Source organism: Mobula hypostoma, chromosome 15 (genome assembly GCF_963921235.1).
Source record: "Mobula hypostoma chromosome 15, sMobHyp1.1, whole genome shotgun sequence".
NCBI classification, from domain to species: domain Eukaryota; kingdom Metazoa; phylum Chordata; class Chondrichthyes; order Myliobatiformes; family Myliobatidae; genus Mobula; species Mobula hypostoma.
Window position 1 is genome coordinate 38,604,912 of NC_086111.1, and position 27,101 is coordinate 38,632,012.

The 27,101-nt window shown below is 38.7% G+C and overlaps 1 protein-coding gene across 8 annotated transcripts in view; it reads left to right on the forward strand.

The window, feature by feature from the left end:
- The window catches only part of foxp1b (forkhead box P1b), a 570,970-nt gene that overhangs the window by 168,628 nt on the left and 375,241 nt on the right, over nt 1-27,101 (forward strand). Inside the window, exon 4 of one of the 8 annotated variants that reach the window (XM_063067914.1) lies at nt 24,810-25,197. The exons of the other annotated variants lie outside the window; for them this stretch is intronic. The gene's annotated coding sequence lies outside the window, so the exon portion shown is untranslated. The remainder of the gene's footprint in view (nt 1-24,809; nt 25,198-27,101) is intronic. 8 annotated transcript variants of the gene reach the window in all.

Genomic DNA, 27,101 nt, shown 5'->3' on the forward strand with positions numbered 1-27,101 from the left:
GCTTTTAATAGAATTTGTAAAATGTAAATGAAATTCCTTGGTTTAATATGTCATGATATTCTAAAAATATGTATTTTAATTATGTTGCATCTTAAGTGCTCATCAGTATATTGAAGTTTAGCACAAGTGAATAATGGGTCACAAGTCGCGACCAAAATTTTTGTGCTCCAAAATGATTCTGTTTTCTTTGGCAATAGTGACATGTTGGTGAATCCTAGTTCTTAGGAGATAGTGCTTACATTAAATATTTTCCCCTAGTTTCTTATATATGGACATGTTACAAACTCTATTTCTCATGCACTTGTGTCAAACCTATAACATAAAATGTCAAATTTCCTTGTGAAATAATCTTCCAGCTAGAAGGAGATCTTGCATAGTAATAAACATATTGCACAATGTACATATGTCAAAAACCATAGATCAGTGTACTGATACATATGCAAAATAGCCTTTTCGTGTTATTTTATTACACAGATGGATGTATCTTGCTTCAATGCTCTTGTATGTCTGACAACTCTAGTTATAATTGGGATTGGAATCTACGCTAAAGACAAAAGCTCCTCAATAAATCATTAAAATAAGCTCAGAACATGGCACCAGTTTTAAAATCTAATTTTAGTAGTAGTGGGAGTCATAGAACCAGAAACAGAAAATTTGTCTGGATTAGGATTTATTATTGCTGAAATGCTTGAAGGAGTAAGTGCAAACAAGAGGTCTTGTTCATTACTTTATCAGATACCCACAGAATTAAAGCTTTGGAATGAACAATAGATGGAACAACATAAAGGAATAAAAATTTGCCCAAAACTGCTGAGGGTTGGCTAGCATATTTGCAGAATTCTGATAAATCTTGAGATAAACCGGTGGCCCATAACTTAGGTGCTACTTACTTACATAACCAGACATATCAGCAGTTGTGATTTGGATTTTTAGCTGCCTTGACATCATAATGAAGTACGATTTCCACCCTCCTGTTTGAGCCTTCCAACTCATTATAAATTTGACAGAGGAGATAGAATGGGAATACTGCTCTTGTTTCATCTCTGCTGCTGGAAGAAATTCTGGCCTAAAGGTTGATGCAACTTAGGGTTTCAGAAACTGTTTGATTATAGAGAGAAGGTATAACAAAGCTGAAGACTAATTGAAGATAGAGCTGGAATGCGAAGGGATTGTTGTTCAAGAGAGGAGTGAGGAACAAGATGATGATAACCTCACTCTAGAACAGAAATAAAATTTTCTTTAAACAATGATGAAGCTGGAATGGTTATGAAAAAGCAATTTGAGGAAGCTCATCAACAACAAAAGGGGGTACATTGTCCTAAGTCACTAGTGTACCATACAATAAAGAGAGCACAAAGAGGCACAACAGGAGTTCAGACAAAGGTGGCAGTATTGATTAAAATGGGAATGCAAACATATAATGCTCAAGGCCTTGGTAAATGAGGTAGCAACAAAAGGAACAATTTCTGGTGAGATGCAAGATAGGAGAGATTGATATTGGAAGGTGGACTGATTTGTTAAGTGTGTGAATGGGGTAGACAGAGGTAAATGTAATGGCTAAACAATAGAATAGGTATGCTGGGTGGGCAGATATGATGATCAGATTGGGGGTCAAGATAAATATGATAGAAAGGAAGAGATTTTCATAATGTTAATGGTTTAATGATAGATGAAGAGGTAGGAAGAAGGGAACTGGTACTGTTACTTGAGAGCATTGAATCATCAAAGAGAGAAGTTACCATGGAATTTGGGAATAACTGCCACTGTACTGATAAATGGGTTTGAATAGATAAAGTGTAGGCAGGCATGAAATTTTAGTGGCTAAGAAGGGTGGGGGATCTCATGAACATCAAGATCACAGTGACAGAATGTTCATGATGAGATTGTGGTCAGTGAAAAACATTTTCTAATAGTGCAAGGTGTATTCCTGTGGTTCAGACTTAATTAAAATCTTGATAGGTTTGCTTATTTCAGTTTTTCATTTCTCTAGGTTTTTCTGGAAATGTTGACATATTGTCTGTAAAGTAATACACCAGAAATACCACTGAGAATACCACTCAGTATCTTCAGAGAAATACTGTAGGCCATTCCTTGTAAAATATGCATCAGATATCCATATCATATCAATGGACGTTTCTTATACCTTTAATGATATTATCATCCAAAAGATGACATACTCACTAATTTATAATTGAATAGCCTGAAACTTTCATAATCAAAGACAATCAAATCAATTTCCACGTTTGACTTTGGATAGATCAGAGAACTTTGAGATTTACTGACTAATTTCTGCTACTTAGTTTCTTTAGTTTGACATCACACTTCTCACTGTCATACCTCAGTCTTACATTCAGTCTTGGCTCTGTGCTTGATAAATTGATGAATTATATTTTGCCTTGATAATACTTTTCGAATGACTATTTTACACTAATTAAAATAGGAATTATTCTGAATATTGTGGTCCATTAGTAACATCAAAAACTATAGAGACGGAGATAGATTCTTTAGTTGATGATTCAAAGTAAGTTTGGGTTGTCACATTTTTCAGTTATGTACAAACTTCTACAAAAGTAAGAGCATCTAAAATGGCATAAGGATGGAAGTGTTTGATCTGATGAAAGTGATAGCAACCTCATGTGCAGCACCTGTCAAAGATCTTCTGAATGTCCAAATATACACCATCCACTGACTCTCCTTTGTTTATCCTGCTTATTACTTTCTTGAAGAATTCCAACATAATTGTCAGGCAAGATTTCCCCTTAAGGAAACCGTGCTGACTTTAGTCCAATTTTCCATCTGCCACCCCGGCACCACTCCCTCAGCTACTCATTCATCTGCACTATGATCCTATTCCTGTACTGACTAGCATATGGTACTGATAGTAATCCAGAGATTTCTAACTTGGAGGCCCTGCTTTACAGGCTCTTCCCTCACCCTCTATACTCACTGTGCAGGACCTTTCCCCCTTTCTACCTATGTCATAGGTGCCAATGTGCACCTCAACCTGTAGCTGCTCACCCTCCCTCTGGAGAACTTTCTGCAGCCACAATGAGACCTTCTGGACCCTAGCACCTGGGAGGCAACACGTCATCCTCATGTCTCTTTGGTGGCCATTGAATCTGCTGTCCATTCCCCTAACTATCAAGTCTTCCTATCACTATTTCCCTGCCTGACATTAACCTTTCCTTCTGAGCCTCAGAGCTGGCCACAATGCTAAGGTCCTGGCTGCTGCTGCTGTGCCCTGATAAGTCACCCCTCCAGTAGCATCAAAAGGGGTATACTTGTTGCTGAGAGGAATGGCCACAGTGGGAACCCTGCACTGACTGCATGCTCCGGTTATTTCTCCTGGTGGTCACCCATCTACTATCTGGAGCCTGTACTCTGTGACTACCTCAGTAAAATTCTCATCTATGAGGTTTTTAGCCTCCAGGAGGATCCTGAATATCTCCAGCTCCAGTGCTTTGACTGTATCAGTCAAGAACTGAAGTTGGGTGCATTTCCTGCAGATGTAGTGATTAGGGAGACTATTGGGTACCCTGAAATCCCACATCTCACAGCAGGCATCCCACTGCCTGAGCTATTATATTGTCTACACTGGTTATACCGCTAACTTTTCAAGCTTATGGTCTGTCCTGGGTCTTTTCTCACCATAGCATGGCTACTCTAGTGGTGTCCACTCCAACAATGGCGGTCTGCTTGCAGCTTGCCAAAGACAATTGGTGATGATTGCAGCCCGCCAAAGACAATTAATAAACCAGATATATTATCCCCTTAGCCTTTCTGATATATTTCAGAGCATTTTTTATGCACTGTAACTTCTAAGAGCTCATGATCTGCCAATGCAGTAAATGGCCTATCATAGGTTTATTGATGGATTTGCTCGTGTGTATATTACTACTAATAACTTTTCAATCTGCTATAATGATTCTTTACATCTGTAAGTTTTCTGTGTGCTCCTTGAATTGGCCATTTCAGTTGCTTAACTGCTATTCTTTGTAGCATTAGTCTACAAAAGTTTTTTTTACTACTAGTTTAGCTCAATAAAAAAGCTTGCTAATAATCATTGATTTTTGGCTCTGAAATTAAGGTATACAGCATCTTTATATGATAAATAACACAATTATCTTATGATAGTTATTGCCTTTAGTATCAGGTAGTATCTTGCCTAGATCAAACATTGATTAAACTGAGATGCACTAACAATGTAATCTTTTGGAACTTAAGAGGGGTGATTGATAAGTTCGTGGCCTAAGGTAGAAGGAGTCAATTTTAGAAAACCTAGCACGTTTATTTTTCCTACATTTACACACTTAGTCCAGTGGTCGAGGAGCATACAGATCCCTTCTTTGTAGAAGTCGGTGTCTTGAACCTCCAGAAGTGGTCCACAGCAGTGGTGATTGATAAGTTCATGACCTAAGATAGGAGATGAGTTATTAACTTCAAACTTTCTGCATTTTCACTCAGAGTTGAACTGCACGTGCATGTAACAAGTGTTGTATAACCCCTGCTATGGACCACCTGGAGGTCCAAGACGCTGTCCTTATATGCATGTGCAGTTCAGCTCTTTGAATGATAATGCAGAAAGCTTGAAGTATCTCCTTCTACCCTAGGCCACAAACTTATCAATCACCCCTGCTGTGGACCACTTCTACAAAGAAGGGATCCGTCTGCTCCATGACTGCTAGACTAAGTGTGTACATGTAGGAGGGGACTATGTTGAAAAATAAATGTGCTAGGTTTTCTAAAATTGACCCCTTCTACCTTAGGCCACGAACTTATCAATCACCCCTAGTATAAGTCTTACCTTGGTTTAAGTTTTACAGTTCGAGTGTACATTAGGAACTCTTCAGCGTGCAGTGGATACCAATAACCATTCCCTAATTTCCTTCTCAACAACCTTACCTCTGTCATTGGCTTTGGAGCACCCTCAATGTCAAAAAAAATTGTAAAATGACACATTCAAGACAATTTTGTAATGAAAGTCGTGCAGTATTGTATAAAATAGTTAACGAATTTCCTTTGTGAAATACTTAATACAGGTCTACCAACAGCATCTGTGTATCTGAATACCACAAAGTGCCAGTGTGTGGCTGCAGCATAACTCATGGACGATTGCTGACTTTCACTGCAGGAGGATGCAGCTGACAAGGGTACGGAATTTCAAGTTGCTTCCTGGGGGAAGCAGCAAACAGCATTGCTGGCTGATAAATATCAGTAACAGTATTGATGGCACGGGTGGGTAATATGGATGAACGCTATCATCTTGAGATAGTCACAGTGTTCATGTTCGATGGAATGTCTGCCACTGCCTACATCATTCTTAGTAAGGAATGCCATGGGCGGTGGGTACCTAAATCTAGGGCTACAGGGTGACAATCAGGACAATTTTATTTCACTTAGAGGATTGTGAGACTTAACTCTCCTCCAGGAAGGTTGGTAGAAGCAAAATTTTTGGTTACTTTTAAGGCAGAGTTGAGTTACTTGATAACTAAGGAGGGGGAGAATTATTACAGATAACAGGAATGCGAAGTTGAGGTTGTAGTCAGATTTGCTGTCAACTTGTAAAATGGAGAGCAGATTTGAGGGACCAAGTGGTTTACTCCTATACTTCTAATTCATATGTTTGAATGAAGCCTGCAAAACTCTTTGCTAAGTACAATTTACAGTAATGATGGCAGTATGCTGGGATGGCATGGCTGCAGTATATTGCCTTTCATTGGTTGGTTGTTATTTTCTTTGCAACATTACCCTCAGGTGCTGCTTTGTGATGGAGTCCAGAAGTGTGCGGACTGATTTGGTCATCACTCCCACTCTGGACAAAGATGGGCTTCAAGCTCTGCATACTGCCCTGTATTAGCTTGGTGCAGGACTTCTCCATGCTAGTTAGTACTAAAAACAACCTTTTCAAGGATTTCCAAAACACTGTCCATTTGATTTTTGAATCATCATTGGCTGCCTTATTTTTTATTTTGCCACAACTAATTCCTCAAAATGTTTCTTTGGTGACATTGTGTTGATGGGGGCACTCTGTCACCTGATTTCACATTTACAATTATCAGCATCCAGTGTCTAGCTCTTCCTCCACCATCTGGTAACTTTGTATATCTCCGGGATTTCAAAGGAAGAAATAGGGAAGAAACTGGAGAGGAAGGAGTGGGAGAGAAGGTAATACTGATGTGCTAAGGCCATCTGGAGCAGAAGTTCCCAACTTGGGGTCCACGGCCCTCTTGGTTAATGATAGTGGTCCAAGACATAAAGTTGGGAACCCCTGATCTAGAGCATACAAATCAGAACAGTGTGATTATGGTGGAAGTTGGGTATGTGAAAAAAGATCATATATGAAATTACCAATAACTTAGATGGTTTAAGTCGAACTCTGACCTCAGTAATAACCATTCCAATAATCATCATCATCATCTCCCTTCAATAAGGGACCCATATGCTCACTCATGCTCCACTCCTACTGCCTCCATTAATGCTCCACCTTGGTCTTTCAAGGGTAGCAGAGGGTATAGATGAGATGCTTTTGCTGATCATTGTGCCTGTTTTCAAAATTATGAAATTTAGTCTCTAGTATTATTATTTTACTTCACTATCCTATGAACATTATACATACACCTATTTAGTTTTAAAGTAATAATCTCTATTTATTTGGGTGTTTAATACTGTATGGTTTGTTCTAAGTTCCCATGGCTGTTACCTATCTTATCACATAAAACAGGTTGATCATTTTAAATTGCACTAGGAATCTTTTTTTTGTTGTTCTTTGGTTCACCACTCAGGTGTTTGCACATGCAGTAATGTGGCAACCAGAAATGCACATAGTGCTTCAATTATTTTGCTGTAAGATTTTTCTGTGCTTCCTGCGCAGCTGACCATGTGTAGAACCTTTTGCTTTTTTTCTGCTATGGGTTCTGCCCACAGTACTTAGGCGCTGTATTGATGTTGGCAACTGTTGCTGTGCTAACTTCTTGGATAGTTGCATCTTGTTTGGCTACAGAATCACTTTCTGTGTAAATCCATGAACTGTGTCTGAGCTCCATATGTGTATTATGCATTCTATTACAGAGCTCTGCAGTTTAGGGCATAATTTTCTCAATCTTAGTGTTTTGATAAGAAATCTCTCCCTTAAGTGCAACATTCTAATTTTACATGGGATCTCATTGATTAAAGATTCAAACAATTTTTTGTAAATTTTACGTTGCCACTAGAACTCCTGTTAATTGACACACATCTCCAGTTGCTTCCAGTTTCATGCTACATGTAAAGAAATATTTGAAACATTTAAGTCTTGCCTTTGTGAAAATAACGGTGTTTATTGCATGCAACACACATGCGCAACACAAATTCCAGCATCTGCAGATTTCCTCCTGTTTGGGTGTTTATCGCATGCTTGTACTACAAGTGTTCTTGATAGTCTAACAAAACGTTTAAAAATAAGTGCTCTCATTTCCGAAGTAATTCGGACAGCATACATAATATGAGCTCTACTGGTGGCATCACATATCTCCCCAGTCACAAATCTTCCTCTTGATCGTTCTGCAGCACTGCCACTAACTACATCAGCACCCAGTCCCCATGTGCCACACACACACACACACACACACACACACCCACCCACCCACCCATCAATCTGTGCAGTTTGTTTCATTTCTAAATTTTCAGTTCTGAGTAAAGGTCATCAGCCTGAAACATTGTTTCTTCAATTACACTGCTTATATTTTTTTGTGTTTTAGGCACTAAATCATTTCAGGTCATCCTGCAAGGACATTTGTAGGCTTGACCAGTCCTCTACGAAACATCAATCGCTCTGTATTTGTTGGGGTAGTACTGCATTGATAGGACAGATAAAAAGTACCTAGTGCACACTACCTCAGTGGACCTGATGTAATAAATATATTTAAGGTGGTGAATGGCTGCTTTCCCTAGACTTTATTCAGTATTGTTGTGTCTCCACTCACTCACACAAGATGGGAGTATGCCATTCAAAAGTGAGGGGAGCCCTCTAAAAATTAGAAATAAATTTTAATTACTTCAATCTAAATTTTCTAACCACGATGGTGGAATTCAAACTCATCACCTTGGATCGGTGGTCCAAAAGTCTAGCTGCTGTCCACTAATGCAACCATCATAGAAGATAACCTATGTAATATAATGAGGAGAGAGAGAGTAGTAAGAAAGGGGTCAGTGGATGAATGATGAACCAAATTTTAATATTTGAGTTTGGAATGCCCAAGATTTAAAATCCAAGAATTGCTTTATGCTCATTCAAAATGAAAGGACCTATACACACAATACATTGTTAAAATCTAATAGTAATGGTTTCCACAAATTTCCTTCCATCTTTTAAACAGTTAAACATTGTCTAAAATTGACAATGTCAGAAGGAAACTTAGAAACTTGCTAGGGCACTGAGCAACTGCCCAAAATAAAGGTGGTGTGGAAAATCTCTGTGGTTTAAGGCTGGATTGTAGCGACTTTCCTGCAATTCCTTTTACTTTCTCCCAATGTTTATAGGTTAGAACCCAAGACACTATCCGCTTATGGGTATTGCTGCTCATCCTTCGTGATTCCTGGAGCTATACATGTGCATCCATATAGATAATTGCTTGCTTGCACCACAGATGATGCACCTTTAGAGATGGGTATATAGGTGGAATTAATCGCTCATTTATGGATGACAGCAGCTGGTTGGCTTATTGAAAAAGAAGTCTAGAATGACTTGAAAGCCCTAACCATCATTGCAACATTTGTCTTGTTTTCCGAATGATTCCATGATTTTCATTTGTTATTTTGTTGGAGTCCATTTAAATAAATGCTTTCCTTTGCCCATTTTAAATTCAAAGTTTGTTATGTAGATTTAAGTATTCCAAAGCTTTTTTGGCCAATCTTTCATCCTCCATAAAATTATCTCATCTAAGATTGTACTACTCAAATGATAAGTTGAATTTGTCCACAGACTTTCTGCTAGACTTCTAACATGGCAACAATTTAGGTTTAAAACTGTGATCCATATCTTCAAGTCTCATCCTTCTCCCTCTCACTGTAATTTTCTCCAGTCCTACAACTTTCCACGATTGTTGTTTTTCTTCACTTCTTGCTTCTTGTGCATTCCAGATTTTAATTACTCCATCTGCAGCTGGCTGGAATTTCCCTTTTGAAAACTCTTTGCCTGGTTCCCCCTCTGTCTCTTTCCTTTACATACATCTTAAAATCCAACTTCTTTGGCCAGAACATCATCTCAACTGTTCTTCAGATGGTACACAATATTCATTTACATCTACCTGCCAAAGTTATTCAAAAGTCAGAACAGTGATTCATCTATAACAATCCTTTGTAGATTTTGATCTAAAATCACTGAATGGGTCAGATGCTTGAAGTCACTGAAGTGGCACTTTAAATCACTGAAGTGGCAATTAAAAGAATGGACTTGAAGACAGGGCTAGGGATCACCTGCTGCTGAGGCGCTATATGTTCTGCTTCTAGCAGTGGCCTGTTGCCCTATGTACTATGTAGGGAATTAGATGCAACACATTATGCTGTGGTATAATCAATGGACTATAAACTCACTGATAAACTCCATTTGTTGCTTTAATACATTAGTTCTTATTGCTATAAAAAAAAGCCAATGCAGGAGCATAGAAGAACACATGATGTAGTGGAGCTACCATTATTGCAGCAACTTCAAATTCATCTTGAAAATACTTAAACTTCTTTAAAATTTAGAAATGGGTGACCTTATATACTGTAACCCCATGAGGAGATCACCCTCTCAATGACTATCCCCTTCAATAATATTTGAAGTTTGAATGAAATCATTTTTCATTTTCTAAATATGAGTTCAGGCCTAGCCTGTTCAATCAGTCCACATAATCAGAAGTGAACCTTTGCTGAGCTGCCATCAGTACAAGTATGTTTCTCCTTAAATAAGAATATCAAACTATACAAACACGCCTGGATGTGTTTTACTAGATCCTTATATATTACAGCAAGTAATCCATACTTTTGTACTCCATCCCTTTGCAATAAAAGCTGACATGCCATTTACCTTCCCAACTATTTACTTTGCCTACATGCTAATTTGCATTGTTTCACGCATGAGGAAACACAGCTCTCTTTGTTCCCCTCCATTTAAATAATCTTTTACTTTGTACCTACCTGATTTTCACACAACCAAACAATCGCTTATGTGTGTAGTGTATCTACAGTATATCTTCTTACCAGCTTTTTGTTACCTCACCTCATCCTGTTTTCCTGCCTAGCTTCTCTCATCTACAGTTCCACTGGTCACAGCGCATTAGATCCCTTCATTTAAGTGTTGAATGAAGGTTGTAAATCGAGGCCCAAAACTGATTATTGTGGAGTCCCAGTGATTAAAGCAGTCCAACCTGAAAGTGACCTGTTTATCTTCAGAATTGTTATTTTCAGCAGATCCCTTTTGTGGTTTTGTTACTTCAAAGACTTTAATGGTTCTGCTTCTTCTTCCTACTAGGAAACTGATCCCATCCCAGTTCAAAGGAGCTCACCCTTTTCTTCAAAGTTGCTGGTGAACGCAGCAGGCCAGGCAGCATCTCTAGGAAGAGGTACGGTTGACGTTTTGGGCCGAGATCCTTCATCAGGACGAAGAGATGCTGCCTGGTCCACTGCGTTCACCAGCAACTTTGATGTGTGTTGCTTGAATTTCCAGCATCTGCAGATTTCCTTGCGTTCACCCTTTTTTTGCCTGGAGTTTCATGAGATTGAACTCAGGCTAACTATACCATTCTTTTAATCATCCAGTCAAGCTTCCTGATCAGATAATTAGCCCAATGGCTTGGGTTATATTTGTAAGGATGCTATGCAAAACTTCCCTTAATTACTAATTTCTGATGCTCCCTCAGTATTTCTCTCTTCCGTAAGTCCCAGATTGGGCCATGAGACCAGGATCTCAGCCTCTTTCCAAATCTCATGCTGATGTGTTCTTTACCTTTATGCTAGGCATGAAGGAAAGTTTGCAGGCTCACTGGCTCAATGTTTCTGCTGTTTCTGTATTCTTTAGTTCACATTCCCCACACCACCATTAACATCTCCCCATCACTACCATCATCATCCTTCTACCTGCTTGGATGGACTCCTTTACAGTGGCTGCTCACATTGCGGTCTGAATGACTCACAAATATATATGCACACAGATACAGTACCATGAAGTTATAGTGCCTTGTAAAAGTATTCAGCCTCCAACCCTTCGTTCATGTAAATGAATATTACAACCAGGGATTTTGATCAATTTAACTGAGAATTTTTATTTGTGAATCATACGCTCCTTTTTTTCACTGCAGAGCCCAAAAACAGGGAAAATTGCAAAGCATAAGAAACTAAAAATTCAAACACTGAAATGTTAGCAGTTCAAAAGTATTCACCCCCTTTACTCAGTACTTAGTTAAATGATGTCTTATAGCTATTACTGTAGTCCACTTGGATAAGTCTCTATTAGCTTTGCACAACATGATGGAGCAAGATTTGTCCATTCCTCTTTGCAAAATTGCTCAAGTTGTGCCAGGTTGATCGGAGAGCAGTGGTGGTCAGCAGTCTTGAGGTCTTGCCAGAGATGTTCGATCAGGTTAAAGTCAGGACTCTGAGAGGGCCACTCAAGGACATCAATTTTCTTCATTTGAACCCATTCCATGGTTGCTCTGACAGTGTGCTTTGTGTCATTGTCCTGCTAAAAGATGAACTTCCTCCCCAGTTTAAACTTTCTGGCAGAGGATAGCAGGTTTTTATCCAGGATCTTTCTGTATTTAGCAGCATTCATTTTGCCATTAACCCTAACCTGATTTCCAGTCCCTGCTGCTGAGAAGCATCCCCATAGTGCTGCCTCAACCATACTTTACAGTAGGGATGGTGTTACTTGGCTGATGCACAGAATTAGATTTATGCCACACATACTGCTTAGTGTTGAGGCCAAAAAGTTCCACTTTAGTCTTATCCGATCACAAGACTTTCTTCCACATCTTTACAGTATCTTCTAAGTGACGCTTTGCAAAGCCTTTACGGGCAAAGATATGTTTTTTAGCTAGGGCTTCTTCCTTGCCACTCTTACATAAATACCCATTTTGTGCAAGGCCTTAGAGATTGTGGAACCATTAACTTCATCTCCATTTGCAGCCACTGACTTATGCAGCTCACTCAGATTGGCTTTTGGCATCATGGCGGCCTCTCTTACAAGTGCCATTCTTCTCCGGCAACTAAATTTAGAGGGGTTGCCTGACCTAGGCAGTGTGGCTGTGGTTTCATATTTTTTCCACTTTTTCATGATGGACTGCTCTGAGCTCCAAGTTGTTCAGTGCCTTTGAGATGATCTTGTACCATTCCCCAGATTAGTGCTTCTCTATTATCGTTCCCTGACTTGTCTTGAATGCTCTTTTATCTTCATTTTGGTTTGGTTTTTTGAAAATCTACCATACTATTGGACCTTACAGAGAGGAGGGGTGGTGTTTATTCGAATGAATTCATTGAAAACCGCAGATCCTCCAATTTCCTACATGAACAAATTGGGTGAGTTGGTAAGGTAATGCTGCATATTGCACCTGAGGAAAGTTAGCATAGTGATTACAAAGGGAATGAATACTTTTTCTGCCTCACAGTTTTGGTTTTTAATTTTTAGTAAATAGCTGACAGGTTTGGAATTTTTCTTTTGATTTGACATGACGCACAATGTTTTGTAAATAAGCTCAAAAATCCTATTTCAATATATTTTAAATTTAGAAAATGAGACAGTAAAATACTTTTTCAAGGCACTGTTTTTTTATGTATGCTGTGGTTTATGTACCAGGTATTTATGAGACTTCCTTCTGCATCTTACATTGTTTCCATTTGCGACAGACACTTTCTTTACTTTTTGCATCTCTCACTTTCTGAGACACCACTGTTTAATTCTCTTTGATGTGCTGGAATATCTCAAGCACACATTGCAGCTCAAAGACTCTGAGTTGGTGAGCCTCCAGGTTGAGACATTTCCAACAATGAAATTTATGACAGTCTCTCATTGTCACATAGCTACTACTGTGATCTCCTGTTTTAATTTAGTAGTATTGAGACAAAGGCTATTTGTCAACAAATTTACTGAACACAGATTTACACGCAGATAGTTACTTGCCATTTCAACTTGTTCAATATCATTACTGGAAAAAATTCAGCACTGGACTACTCTAATGAAAGGGAAAACCGGTTTGAATCACGTTTAGGTTTTGATTGTGTTTAATCAAGTAAAAATCCTAATACAAAACTCCAGCTTTACACTTAAAAAGTATTTGACACAGTGCTTTATTATAATAACTGATTCTAATTCATTGAGTTCTTTTAATTACCATGTGTCATTCATGGGGGCCCATTTCTCAACCTTAGCCCACCAGTTGATAAAAGGAGTATAAGTCAGTATTTATCTTTAGTCTCCAAACTACCTTTGGAGACGCTCACATGAAGAATAATTTGTAAACATAAGTCCTATATTTCACTTTCTCACCATTTTAAAACCTTTTACCCAAGATGAAAGTAGTGATATGGACAAATTAATTTGCAGGTCCTTTCGGAAAATTAATCTATTGTTTAATTTGTGCACAGCACTGTTGGATGTACCATGACCAATTGCATTTTCTTAGCTGCAGCTATAATTTTCAATTCCACAAGTCTCAGGTCACATTCTATGAGACATTCAAGAGTTAATGTCTCCTGAATGTTCCTTTCTTTCTCAACTTGGTTTCAAATTGGTTTCTGTCGACTTGAGTAGGTCAGCGGGGTATTCTCAGGGCACATGAGCTCATTAGATTGCATTCCACTTCAAGCAGGTTTCTGCATTTATTGACTTTACACATTACTTCTATCTCTAAATAAAAGTGAAAGAAATTCTGCACTTCTTTTGTATAAGCTGGTAAAAATTCAACTCAGGAAGACTTGAACTGTTAATATTTGCGGATGATCCCTAGGCAGAAAAGTTTGAAGAATTACTGACTTAATATCACTTTTCTATCTGTTATATTGAGAAAAAGCCAACTCTCAGGTTGACATCTTTACAAATCTTTTATTAAAATCTTTGCAAATTCTCTTATCATTTAGTATGCTAATAATGAAGTAGATCTGAAAATTATTATAAATTTTTAGATGTCTATCAAATAACTTAGATCATATTTCTGATTTTTACACCTACATCGTGATCACAAAGTCATTGGTGTGAATTTTGATTTAGAATTTGGCTTTGAGGATTAATGCACTTAATCCAGTTAATACAGTTTTTTCCACCAAACTGTAATCTTATCATAGATATAGGGTTCACACCTTTGCATCTGAAGCTTTTTTTGTAGACTATATCCAATAAAGTTCAAAGTAAACTTTATTATCAGAGTACTTATATGTCACCACATACAACCCTGAGATCCTTTTTCCTCCAGGCATACTCAGCACATCTATAGAATACTAACTATAAACAGCATCAATGAAAGATCAAGGAGAGCCTAGAGACAAAGAAACTGTGCCAATGCAAATATAAATAAATAGCAATAAATAATGAGAGCATGAAATAACAAGATAAAGAATCTTCAAAGTGAGATCATTTGTTGTGAGAACATCTCAATGGATGAGTGTAGTTATCCTCTTTTGTTAAAGAGCTTGAAGGTTGAGGGGTAGCAACTGCTCTTGAGCTGAGTGGTGTGAGTCCTGAGGCACTTGTACCTCAGGAGAAGTGAGAAAAGAGCATGGCCTGGCTGGTGAGGATCTTTGATGGATGCTGCTTTCCTATGGCAGTATTTCATGTGGATGTGCTCGATGGTTATCAGTCAAGAGCTTGCTGTATGGATAACATGCTGGCTCCTATAGCTTGGGTATCAGAACACCATGGCCAGTGCAGCTTTTGGATTTTTGGAGAAGCAGTTTAAATGAGCTAAAAGAAAATTTTTGCAGCCCAGTGGTAGCGAGATCTAAACATGACTCCTTGATGATGATATTCTGTCAGCTTGTATATACCTGTACCTGTATATGTTTTGAATAGATTGGTATGACTAATCATTGATGTCATGATGCAATATGGAGTACTAATAGTTTGTGCTGTTTAGCATAGCAACTCAGTGTATGTGCTTCCTCTTAGTTGCTGGGCAAGAGGGCTTATGGGACATTTTAAAAATAAATTTTTATTTAGTCTAGTTGACCCAGACATAGCCTATAATTTGACAATACTTCATGTTGTTATACCAACCAGTTAGAATTCTTTTGTTAAGTGCACACATGGGAACACAGTTTCTCTAACTTTAGTACAAGGTTGCTGCGCTCATTGCTGCTGCAAATGCATTCAGCCCAGCTGAAATTTCCTGCCTGTTAATATTTTCCCTTGGGCAATTTCTCTTAAACCTATCTAATTTTTACATCAAAGATAGATTTCAATAACATACCTATCAGTACCTTTGACCTTTAGATTTTGCCCATTAGTTTTGTATATGCCTAGAATTTGGAACCAAAGTGCAGAGGTTTGCTTTGTGAGCGCATAAACTGCTATATTGGTAGGCCACTCATTGATTATAATATGCTTGGTCCTCTAACCAAAACAATCAATGGTACTTTTAGGAGAAAGATGTGGATTTGAGCTGTGAATGGCTCTGCCAGAGATATGGTGCAAACCACTGATCTCCCTGTTGCTGCAGGCTATTGTACAGGGAACCTGGTCTAAATCCTCTCTGGCACCATCACATCAATGAAGTGCTGCACTGCTTGGTGTAGAGAGGCTGCCTGGGAGGTCTGGCAATGGTAAATGCTACAGCTTTTCAGTATTGGCATGTGCCACACAGGGCTGTGTCCTAGCCAGCGCGGTAAGTGTTCCATGGGTTCACAAACTGCCCAGAATCCACAGTCTCATTCTTTTGTCCCTTGTGTCATATGTGTCATTCACCATGTGGAGCAGGTGCTGTCAGTTTCCAGAAATGGCCACACTCACTGTGTTACTTGGAGATCAGCCCTGAGCACCTCAATACTGAGTTGCTGCACCATTTGTCCCTGTCAGCCAAAACAGTCCTCACAGGCAGCCTTTTCATACTGAGCTGAGTGGTGGTTCCTTGCTGGATTTGCATGAGATACCTGATGCAGTAATATAGAAGATAGGAATTGTGTTGGGTTGTCAGTGCATCACTGGAAGGACAAGAGTTCATGCCACGTTCCCAGCAAAGTGGCATTCTCATTAAAACTATCTGTAATGCTAAATTTCTGCTCTGATCCCATATCTTTCTTGTTCCTGGGAATCTATCCTGTGCACTAAGCAAGGTCGCAGTAGTGCATTTCTTTTTAAAATATACATGCTTTCAAATACATATTGAGAAAATTAGATGAAAGAAAATATTTCCTGTATTCTTTGAAAAATTATGCTTTCTGGCAATTTTGTCACTATGGCTGTATTAGTTTTGGCAAAAGAGTTAATTACGTTTAAACATTTAGTTACTAACATGATTATAAACAACTTCTGGTTGTATTAGCAATGCCTGCATCCTCTTTAAATTGGAATATATACGTTTGTACTTGTGAAACATTATTCTGCATAAAATTATTTTCAAAAAATTAGGATGTAAATAGAGGAATAAAAATAATTATTTTGTGTTCATGGGAAACAACGTGACACATCTTAAGTCACAAATGTAAAAGTGCAGCTTCTAGCTGTGGGAGAAAGGATTGTAATTTTATAAAACACAGAAATTTATTTATTAATGCAATGATTGGAGTCCATTTATTTAATCTTTGTATGAGAATTAATTGTCAACTAACTAGGAGTAGTGTACTCTTCAATTGTTATATTAAAGATATATATAAGAATGTGTTCACTGTTAGCTATTCAATGGAAAACAGTTTGTTGCCATAGTAATTTTCAGCCAGAGTAGTGATTTGCATTACAAACTACCCCATACCATCTTTTGTACTACTCATTCATTGCCAGTTTGGGGCTTTTAGCATCCCTGAACATCTTGAAACATGCCAACTAGTGGCCAGCGTCAGAATTAACACAACTTTCTCCTGATCGGTTTGTATGACAGATAAATCTCACATCCAACTTTTAACTGGTTGGTGTGGCAGCTGCTTTCTGTAAGTGTTTCCTGTCATGCCATTATTGCTTCAGGAACTACAAATCCAATACAATTAGATTCCTTTGGGGTGCAGCACAAACATATTGCGTGGATAGTTGACAACTGGGTGTACTTCAACCAAGACTAATTTTTCATCCTTGGGACACATGTGGTACAAAGTCTATTGTAACTTGAAGATTGGTGTTAGTGTTTTATTCCAGTTGCTTTAAGAAAATCAGTCAAACTGAATGCGACACCAAATTAAATCAAGTGCTGATACTGGATCAAAACAATTTCATTTCAATCTTGTAGCATTGTTCCACTCCTTAACATGGGACAAAAAAATCCAGCATTCCCCAGTGGATTAATTGAGGTTGAACTTGTAATGCCAGGTTTGAACCCTTACTCACAGCAGCAGGTCCTTCCACTGGAGGATGGAAAATGGACATCCCTTTTGTTATGCTTTAGTATGATCTGCAAAAGAATCTCAAGGTTGTATATGGTATTACTTACTTTGATAATAAGTGTACTTTGAACTTTGATCTTGATCTCCACTGGAAATCTGGTGACTAATAATTACCTAGTGGCATATACACTCAGTAAGTTTGCATGAATATGTATGAAACAGACGTATGCACGTTACAGATATTTGTGTGTAATTTTCATTACATCCATGTATCCAATAAAGAGTAATTGCAATTTGGATACTAGCCTACCAGTAGCAGCAATAAAGACTGTTGTCAGTTGGACTTGCACATTTCCCCCTAGACAGAGTGGCAAGTTTCATCTTTGAAATCTTGCTGATTTTATGTGGTAATTGATTCAATGGCATTGGGCCTTAATATTTATTTGCCTGTCTCTAGCACAGGCAGATAATGAGTGCATATGTCAGCAACAACAGTGCAGGTGAAATTTGTCACTATATTTCTTTAAAACCATTGAGCCGCTCCTATGGAATGAAGTTTTTAAACAATTGATGTCACTGTTATGAATATTAACATGCTTGCAAGGATTCATTGGTACTATTCTGCTTCAGACTTAAAGATTCTGAGCTTGTACAAGACTTGAGCACACCAAGGCTCTGATACTGTAGACCAATACTGGGTGTGTTCTTGGACTTAATTTTTCAAATAATACTTTCAATCAAAATGCTGGTGGTTTAAGTAGATGTTGAAGATTCTGTTGCATTATTCAAATTAGAGTATTAGATACCTGAGGTTTGCTAGTTACATTCTTCGCTAAAATAACATCAGGTGAATTGATCGCTAAGCTTTAATCTTCCTGGAATATTAGGTACATTGATAGCACAAAGCAACTAAATGTGGAAAATGTTTTGAGACATTTGTGGGAAAAATAATGACGCACAAATTAAATGCATTTTAAAAGTAAACTTTCCCAGGGTTAGTTCTTGCATTCGCCTTTAGAGGAGTAAAACTCATCCAGTGTTTTGGCACAAAAGATACAGAAAGCTTCTAAATAGGACAACTAATGTTGTCTAACGGTGAGTGATTGTCTTTTCTTGTGATCACATGACCCTGTTGGACATTGACAGTGTGGAATGCTGCAAGTCCAATTCTTTGGTTGGCGAGTGGTGGAGGACCTATGTGGCCTCGGACGTAGTGAGGACTAGGCATGAAGTTGCGATGTCACCTGTTTGCAGCCACCCAGGGAGGTGTCAGAGCGGGGTGTTCCAGAGGAGGTCTGGCATGGTGTCCATGTTGGAGTTGTTGCTGCCCCCCCCCGCCCCCAGTGTTCACTTGGCAGAAGTCTGATTGTATTGTGTTTGACTGCAGACTGCTTCAACATTCATGGATTCAGGGGCTTAGGCTATATATATTTATTATGTGACTGTATTTATCTTATATGTGCTTGCTTGCTATCTTATATGTGCTGTGTCTTGTGCTGTGTATGACTGTTGGTACTGTGTTTTGCATCTTGGTCCCAGAGGACTGCTGTTTTGTTTGGCTATATTCATGTATGGTTGAATTGCAGTTAAACTTAATGTTCAGATTATTCTGCTTATTACATATTAAAATGATTTCATGAGAAGAGGTAAATATTTGTGTGATACTGAAACATAAAAGTGAGGAATGGCCTGTTAATCTGCCAGCCAGGGGCCTTGACATTGTGCACTGTTTCATTGTGGAATTTCTGCTGCTGCTGCCAAATGAAAGATTCTTACAGTCAGGAAATTTTGCCTTCTTTAGAATGGTAACTTAATCAACCTTAATTTAACTGGAATGAAAGAGTTTTGGAAACCTTGGAAAGGTCAGCCTGCATTTTCCAAACTGTAAAAGATTGTTTCCAAAACTTGTTAATTTAAATTTGGATCTAAAATGAATGCGCCCTATTGTGGCTATGGTGAACAGATGTTTATTTTAAATCCATACTCTGAAAGAAAAAAAATGCAAGTTACACCCAACTAAAATATCCATGTTTGCTTTGCTGTATCAAATTTCGCTGTATTGAATTCTGGAACTGCAATTATTGTTGACCACATACTAGTCAACTGTCAAATTTGTGAATTTAGGATAAGTTGTATTTTGAGGCATTGAGCGAACAAATGCTTGCAAAGGAAAATGTCTCAGTGATTAGTTGTAACAATATACTTTGTATAGAATTTGCTGTGTTTTAAATGTGACAACAATATAAGATAGTTAAATCTTTATTCTAATAATGTATAAAGGAATACATGAACAACAAAAGCTATTATTTTCAAACCAGTAAATGTTACTGTGGGGCTGTGGCAGATCTTGACTTCCTTGAAAAAATAAAATCCCCAACTATTTGTTAAATTTTCCTACTTTGCGAGGCATATTGACAAAAAGGGGTTGATAAAATTGTGATAGCAATAATATGTTGCTGGTGCGCATTGATGGAAGATGGACGTGTGGTCTGTTTCTATTTCTTACACACAAAAAAAATGATGGAGGAACTGTGCAGGCAGGCAGCATCTATGGAAAAGAGTAAACAGTCGATGTTTCGGGCCAAGACCCTTCATCAGGAGTTATATAGATGGAAAGAACGATGAGAAGTCAGAGTAAGAATGTGGGGGGAGGGGAGGATATTATCTGTTTGCTTCCTTTTTAAATCTGGAGTTTATATAGATGGTATATGTTAGAGAATGTGGTTTCAAAATACTATTTCCAAATGTTTTTGCCTTTGGAATGACCCTGACCCTCATGTTGCACATTGCACACAGAATGTTCTTGATCTCCCATCACTAAAGAATTCAGATGGAACACCTTCACCTAAATGGGTTGGGAGGACGTTGAACTTTTTTGAGCACTTGCGAGGGAGGGTTATAGTGATAGGTGTAGTGGTTACTTGAAAACAAACTGAAATTGCTCAGAGACCGAGGACAGGTTTGACACGGTATGACGTGCTTCCAAAATAACGAATTTCTACATTGAAAAAAGTAGGTTCAATCCTTTATTATGAAACCAGCAAAGACAAATGATCTTATAATGATAAAGCTACCAAAAGGAAAAGTAACAATACTAGTGGTATAATAACATTACTAAACTGACCTAAACTAACCTAACCAAACATGAATACATAACTCTACCCATTTGCTTCTACCATGCTTCAATCCCTGTGACAAATTACCCATAATAAAAATGCAACACAAAATACAGACTGAAAATAGACACATGGCTTCTGCAATAGGCTTAAATGAGGAAAGGAGCAGATCATAGACACAGGCATGAACTTGTTGGGCAGAATGGCCTGTATCTGTTTAGTTTATCAATAAGCAGCATGGTAGTATTGTGGTTAGTGCAGTTGCTTCACAGCACAAGTGTAAGATCCAGGTTCAGTTCCCACCAATATCTGTAAGGAGTTGTATGTTCTTCCCGTGACCATGTGGGTTTCCTCTGGATGCTCCAGTTTCCCCCCACGTCCCAAAGATCTATGAGTTGGGGTTAGTAAGTTCTGGCATGCTATATTGGTGCTGGAAGTATTGCAACACTTGCAGGCTGCCTGCAGCACATCCTTGCCCAAATGGTGTATTTTATTGTACGTTTCGATGCTTTGATGTACTTGTGACAAATAAAGCTAATCTTATCTTAATCTGTTAACACACCAGAAGACATGGACATTCCAGATGTGTCAATAAGTTTAAGCTATTTGTAACTGCTTACTATTTGTAAATAGCAAACTATCTGTAATTTGTATCTGCTTACGAAATTATTAAAAAATTATATGTTGACAGCATGATTCAAATACTTCCATAAATTGTAAGAGATTCTGACACATCTGGAGAGCTCCTGGTTTATAAATATCTGCAGAGGCACAAGATACTACAGATGCTAGAGTTAGATGAGGGACCTCAACCCAAAAAGTCAAACTCACAAACACGAAGAAAATGTTGGAGGAACTCAGCAGGCTGGGCAGCATCAATGGAAAAGAGGAAACAGTCGACATTTCAGGAACTGAGACCCTTCTTCAGTACTGGGGAGGAAGGGGAGAAGTCAGAGGAAGGAGGTGGGGGGAGGGGAGAAAGAAGTACAAGGTGGTAGGTGGTAGGTGAAACCAGGAGAAGGGGTGGGAATGAAGTGAAGAACTAGGAAGTTGATTTGTGAAAGACTTAAAGGGCTGGAGGAGGAGGAATCTGATAGGAGATGATAGAGGACCACGGAAGAAAGGGAAGGACGAAGAGCATCAGAGGAAGGTTATGGGGCAAGGTGAGGAGATGAGATCAAAGAGGGAAACAGGAATGGGGCAAGGTGAAGTGGGGGGGAGATGCAGTTACCGGAAGTTTGAGAAATCGATGTTCATGCTATCAGGTTGGAGCTACCCAGATGGAATAGAAGTAGAGGAGGCCACGGACTGACATGTAGTAATGGGAATAGGAAGTAGAATTGAAGTGGTTGGCCACCGGAAAATCTTTTTTTTTTGTGTGGTGCTCAATGAAGCAGTCTTCCAATCTACGTAGGGCCTTGCCAATATACAGAAGGCCACACTGGGAGCACCGGATACAGTAGATGACCCCACCAGACTTGCAAGTGTCACCTCACCTGAAAAGTCTTTTTGTGGCTCTGAATCGTAGTGAGAGCGGAGGTGCAGGGGCAGTTCGTGGCACTTGTTCCGCTTGCAAGGATAAGTGGGGAAGGACAAGTGGACAAGAGAGTCGCATATGGAGTGGAGTGATCCCTGTGGAGGATGGGGGTGGGGAGAGATGTGCTTGTGCTGGGATCCAGTTTGAGATGGCGGAAGTTATGGAGAATTGTGTGCTGGATGCAGAGGCCGGTGGGGTGGTAGGTGAGGACAAGAGGAACCCTATCCTTGGTGTGGTGCCAACAGGATGGGGTGAAGGCAGATTTTTACAAAATGGAAGAGATGCAAGTGAGAGCAGTGTTGATGGTGGAGGAAGGGAAGCCCCTTTCTTTGAAGGAGGACATCTCGGTTGTTATGGAATGAAACGCCTCATCCTGAGAGCAGATGCAGTGGAGACAGAGGAACTGGGAGAAGGGAATAGCATTTTCACAAGTGACAGGGTGGGAAGAAGTATAGTCCAGATAGCTGTGAGAGTCGTGGGTTTATAAAAGATATCAATAGATAGACTGTCTCCAGGAGATGGAACTGAAAGATCGAGAAAGGGGAATTCATACAGGTGACCCTCATCTGACAACTTTATACGCATAAGACCTGACTGCTTAGAAATAACAGTGGGACTAATACTTACTGGTCATTGCTATTGATGTACAATTTCACAGTGATTTTGGACAATGTGTGTTCAAGTCCATTAGTTTCTGTCTAATTGGTCTATGCTCCCATTAACCTTAAATGCGTGCCTCACCTTGAATCTATGTTAAGTGCCATCTTCTGTCCTCTCCTATCAGATTCCTCCTTCTCCACTCTTTTATCTTTCACCAATCAACTTCTCAGCTGTTTACTTCACCCCTTCCCCTCTCCTGGTTTCATCTATCACCTACCACCTTGTACTTCTTCCTCCTCTCCTCCCACCTTCTTAGTCTGACTTCTTCTCCCTTCCTTTCCAGTCCTGAAGAAGGGTCTTGACCCGAAACATCAACTGTTTACTCTTTTCAGTCTGGCCTACTGAGTTCCTTCAGTATTTTGTGTGTGTTGCTTCTTGTTGGTGCTCCCTTTCTTCTGATTTAGGACACCCATGTTCATCAGCCAGCTCTCTGCTTTCACAGTTCTACTCTGTTTCCTTTATTCTGGTGGTAGAATCGTAGACCCACAAAGAAAATTCTTGTGTAGAGTACTAAGAACAAACTCATCACAAACTTTGTGCAGTTTTTATATTAATTACCACAAGAGCTAAATTTAACAAATAGACGAAGGAATTGCAATGCAAGATTATTTAGCATCTGTTGGATCTGATGCAGGTACTGCATATTTCATGTTGCTTTCTAATGAATATGATTAACCATGTGTAGCTATTGCTACCTATGCTGTTGAGTGGCTGCACACCCCAGCAAGTGTTCAAAACTTTTAGAGGCTAGGAGCACAAAACACAAGATAAATCTTGACTGTATGTACCATCTGAAGTTGAGGTGTATTCTGGCTGTGATTAGTGTTGAATTTCTGTTCAGAGTTTTTTTTACTGACATCTCATATAACTACTTCAATAGTTTGGTGAATGTGGTCTTCACTGCCATTCCTCATCACCTCTTTGTCTTCTACCATTATGCCATGTGCCTGCTTATTCCCATAGTTGTTCTATGTTACATGGGGAGAGTTAACAATTTTATCCATGAATGAGGGTAACTTGTTGTGCAGCCTGCTTGAAATCAGGAGGAAGTCAGCACTTCAACAACTTTGAAAAGTCCTGGAAAAACCCACCTATACAACGTAGTGACTGGGAGCTGTCACGCTCAAAGAATTTTGTGAACCACATTTGATGACTTTTATACTGTTGTTACTGAGTGTTGTTCACTGTTAATGAAGTATTTTGGTTAGGAGGCCCTTTCTTTATATGTGCTTTATTAAACAACAATCTGGAACAGGAGTTATAGATGGTACATTGGCAACATTTAGGTATTGCTGCCAAGGAATTGTGTGAGGGTGAGCTGCTGAAGTAACAGAGGTTATAGCCACTTGCTTTGAAAAGGATTGAGTGAGTAGATGATTCTGGAAGAGGAACAATAATGCTGTACATGAAAAGATGAGGCTATACCACTGAAGATTATTACTTGTGGAGAGGTAAAAATACTACTAAGTTTATTAGCGCCATGAACAGTGGGTAAAGATTTCCCAAGAAGATGTCGTGGGACATCTCAATGTAGCTCCTTCAGAATTTTTTGTGGGTACATACTCCCAAGAAACAGAAGGAATGGTGGATCAACATATCCTCAGGTTAAAGACACTAACTTAAAAAGATCACGTGATTGCCAAAGGTTATAAGACTCTGAGTAACATAGATGGTAATGACAAGATACTCTGCTGCAGTTGTTCTGGAAGCAGTCCAGTGTTGACTAACTATTTAATAAGCCATGATATTTTAAATATCATCAGATAGGACTTATTGCATGGAATGAAACCACCTCAAGAGGGCTGCTGTTGTAAAGATGGTACTTGCATTTGACTTAAAGAGCTGATGTTGGTTCAGTAACTTGTAGCCAATGTGCAGCAAGGGAGGCTGAGAACCTTGCTTTTTTTTAGGATTAGATTTTTTTAAGATTAGATTATGAGGACATGCAGTCCTGTTTTATTGTCATTTGGTAATGCATGCATTAAGAAATGATGCAATGTTCCTCTGGTGTGATATCACAGAAATACAAGACAGACCAAGACTGAAAAACTGACAAAAGCCACATAAGCCCCGGCCTCCAGCAACAGGAAAAGCCGAGGATTTTGGGGCCTTCCCTCCAAAGATTCTTGATCGCACAGTAGCAGCGGCAGCGAACCGGGCATTTCAGAAGTTTCTCCAGACGTTCCTCCATGCTTCTCACGCCTGTCTCCATCAAATCAGAATTGTGCACGGCCCCTATTTAACAAATACGATATCATTTCACCGGAGAGGCCGCACGCGCTGCTGTTTAAATTGTTGAAGACAACCAGAGAAGGAAGTCAGAGGAGATGACTTGCTGATCTGAAGTAGCCAGCTGAGAGATTGGTCATGTGCCCATGCTGAGTCAAGTGAGAGGTATATTGTGAAAAGGTATGCATGGAGGCAAGAAGCTGTGAAAGATTACACAAAATTAAATTTGTCATTATTAAGCTTATACTTGGAAATATAATGGAAACTATATATAAAAATTTCTATAGTAGTTAATAAAGTCCATGTTAAGTTTTCAGGTTATATCTAATGCTAAGTGCATGTGATAGATTATATTCATTGTATATAGTTAAGGTAATTTTTAGTGTAAGTTCTGATATTTGTCATATGTGAGGCTTTTGGTGGTCAGTTTATTCATTAGATTTAACAGTATCAAAAGCACATACAGTTGAATTGTTAAGTACCTTATTACCCAGATTTATGTTAATCTTCCATTTTTTGGTTATTGACTATTTATGTTTTGTAAATAATGTATATAATTTTGTATTTTAAATAGTTAATATAGTTAATTGAAACAATAGATCTTGATGCATGGTGGTTACTTTTTTGGGAAAGGCATTGTAATACCTATTGAGAGTGTATATATTTTTAAGAACCTTTTAGTACGACTTTTGATACGTTGCTGTTTCAACCACTGCTGCTACGTTAATGTAGTTTGCTATCAATAAATGATGTTTGGCTGGAAGATCAATCCTCTTACTTGCCAAATTGAACAGCAATGTAGGGAACAACCTCTGAATATTGCAGCAGCAGGCCTAAAAATATATTGTGCTCCAATCCATGTTGATAAACAAGTTCATCTGCTAAACTTATGTAGCACACAGATTATCCTTTCTGTATACCACTTGGTGGTATTCACTGCACACTTACAAATGCCATCACCAGTTGACATCCATGTGCTATGATATTGTATGTATCCAAACCTATGTTGGATCCATAAAAAAAGCAGGCTGTAAATCTAAAAATTTCATTTATACATTTTTAAACCATCAGCTGCAAGACTACTTTGCAATTCTTCATTCTGTGAACTTAAGGCTAATTGCATTCACAGACCTTACAGGGTAGCCCATGCCGAGCTTGTGAACTGAGTATGAGCTGGTAAAGAGAGCATCCGGAGGACCTTAGCACTGCCCTGTCATGGATCAGCCGAGCTCAGTTTGATATACCTAGGTAATTGAGGTGAAGCACGAACCAGTTGGTGGCGCTGCTAAGTAGTGTTTCAACACAGTGGACCACCATATTGTTGCCATTTTGAATTATACTTTTGGATTTGATTTAGTAAAATAATACCTTTTCTGCCCAGCTGGAAAAATACAGAAGCTTTGTCTGTACAATTATTTACAAACTTGACAGCATAGGCTGCAAGGAATGCTCTTTTTAGTTTTACTTCCATTTTCTGAACAAGTCAGGAATCTTAAAAGTACATTTTAAAAATAAATTCTGTCATAACTATTGTCTATTACCAAATACCAGAAAGTCAGCTAGTGCTAAAATATACGATATTAAACTTGGCCTAGTTTCAATAGTGTGAATTTTGGATTACAAAGAACTTGTTATTTACATTAAACATTGTTTAAGGACATCTAAAAGGTTTATTCATGCTTTAATCTGTTAAAATCTTTCTTATCAGTCTGTAAAGAAAGATTAAGCAATTGAGACTTTCCACTCTGCTTGTCAGCAATGACCAATGGAAAATTACATTGAAATAGGCGTTATCAAGGATTTCTAATAGCTCCCTTTAGCTTAATTGGTAAATGCATTGCCATTTGTATCATTGAACCACATTATTCCTACTCAGCCTTTATTTTAGGTTGTGCTGAGTTGACTGATCTAAGCTAAGGTGACAGTTTGGATCTAACAATTGGCTTCAATAGATCCGGCTGGAAAGGTTTAAGAACTCCTTTCCTTGGTTACAATGGATATCCTACATAATTTGACTTGAGATATTCATCTGATTTTAAATGTCTATATTTATCCTTGAAGCATGGCCACTTTGCGAAGTATAA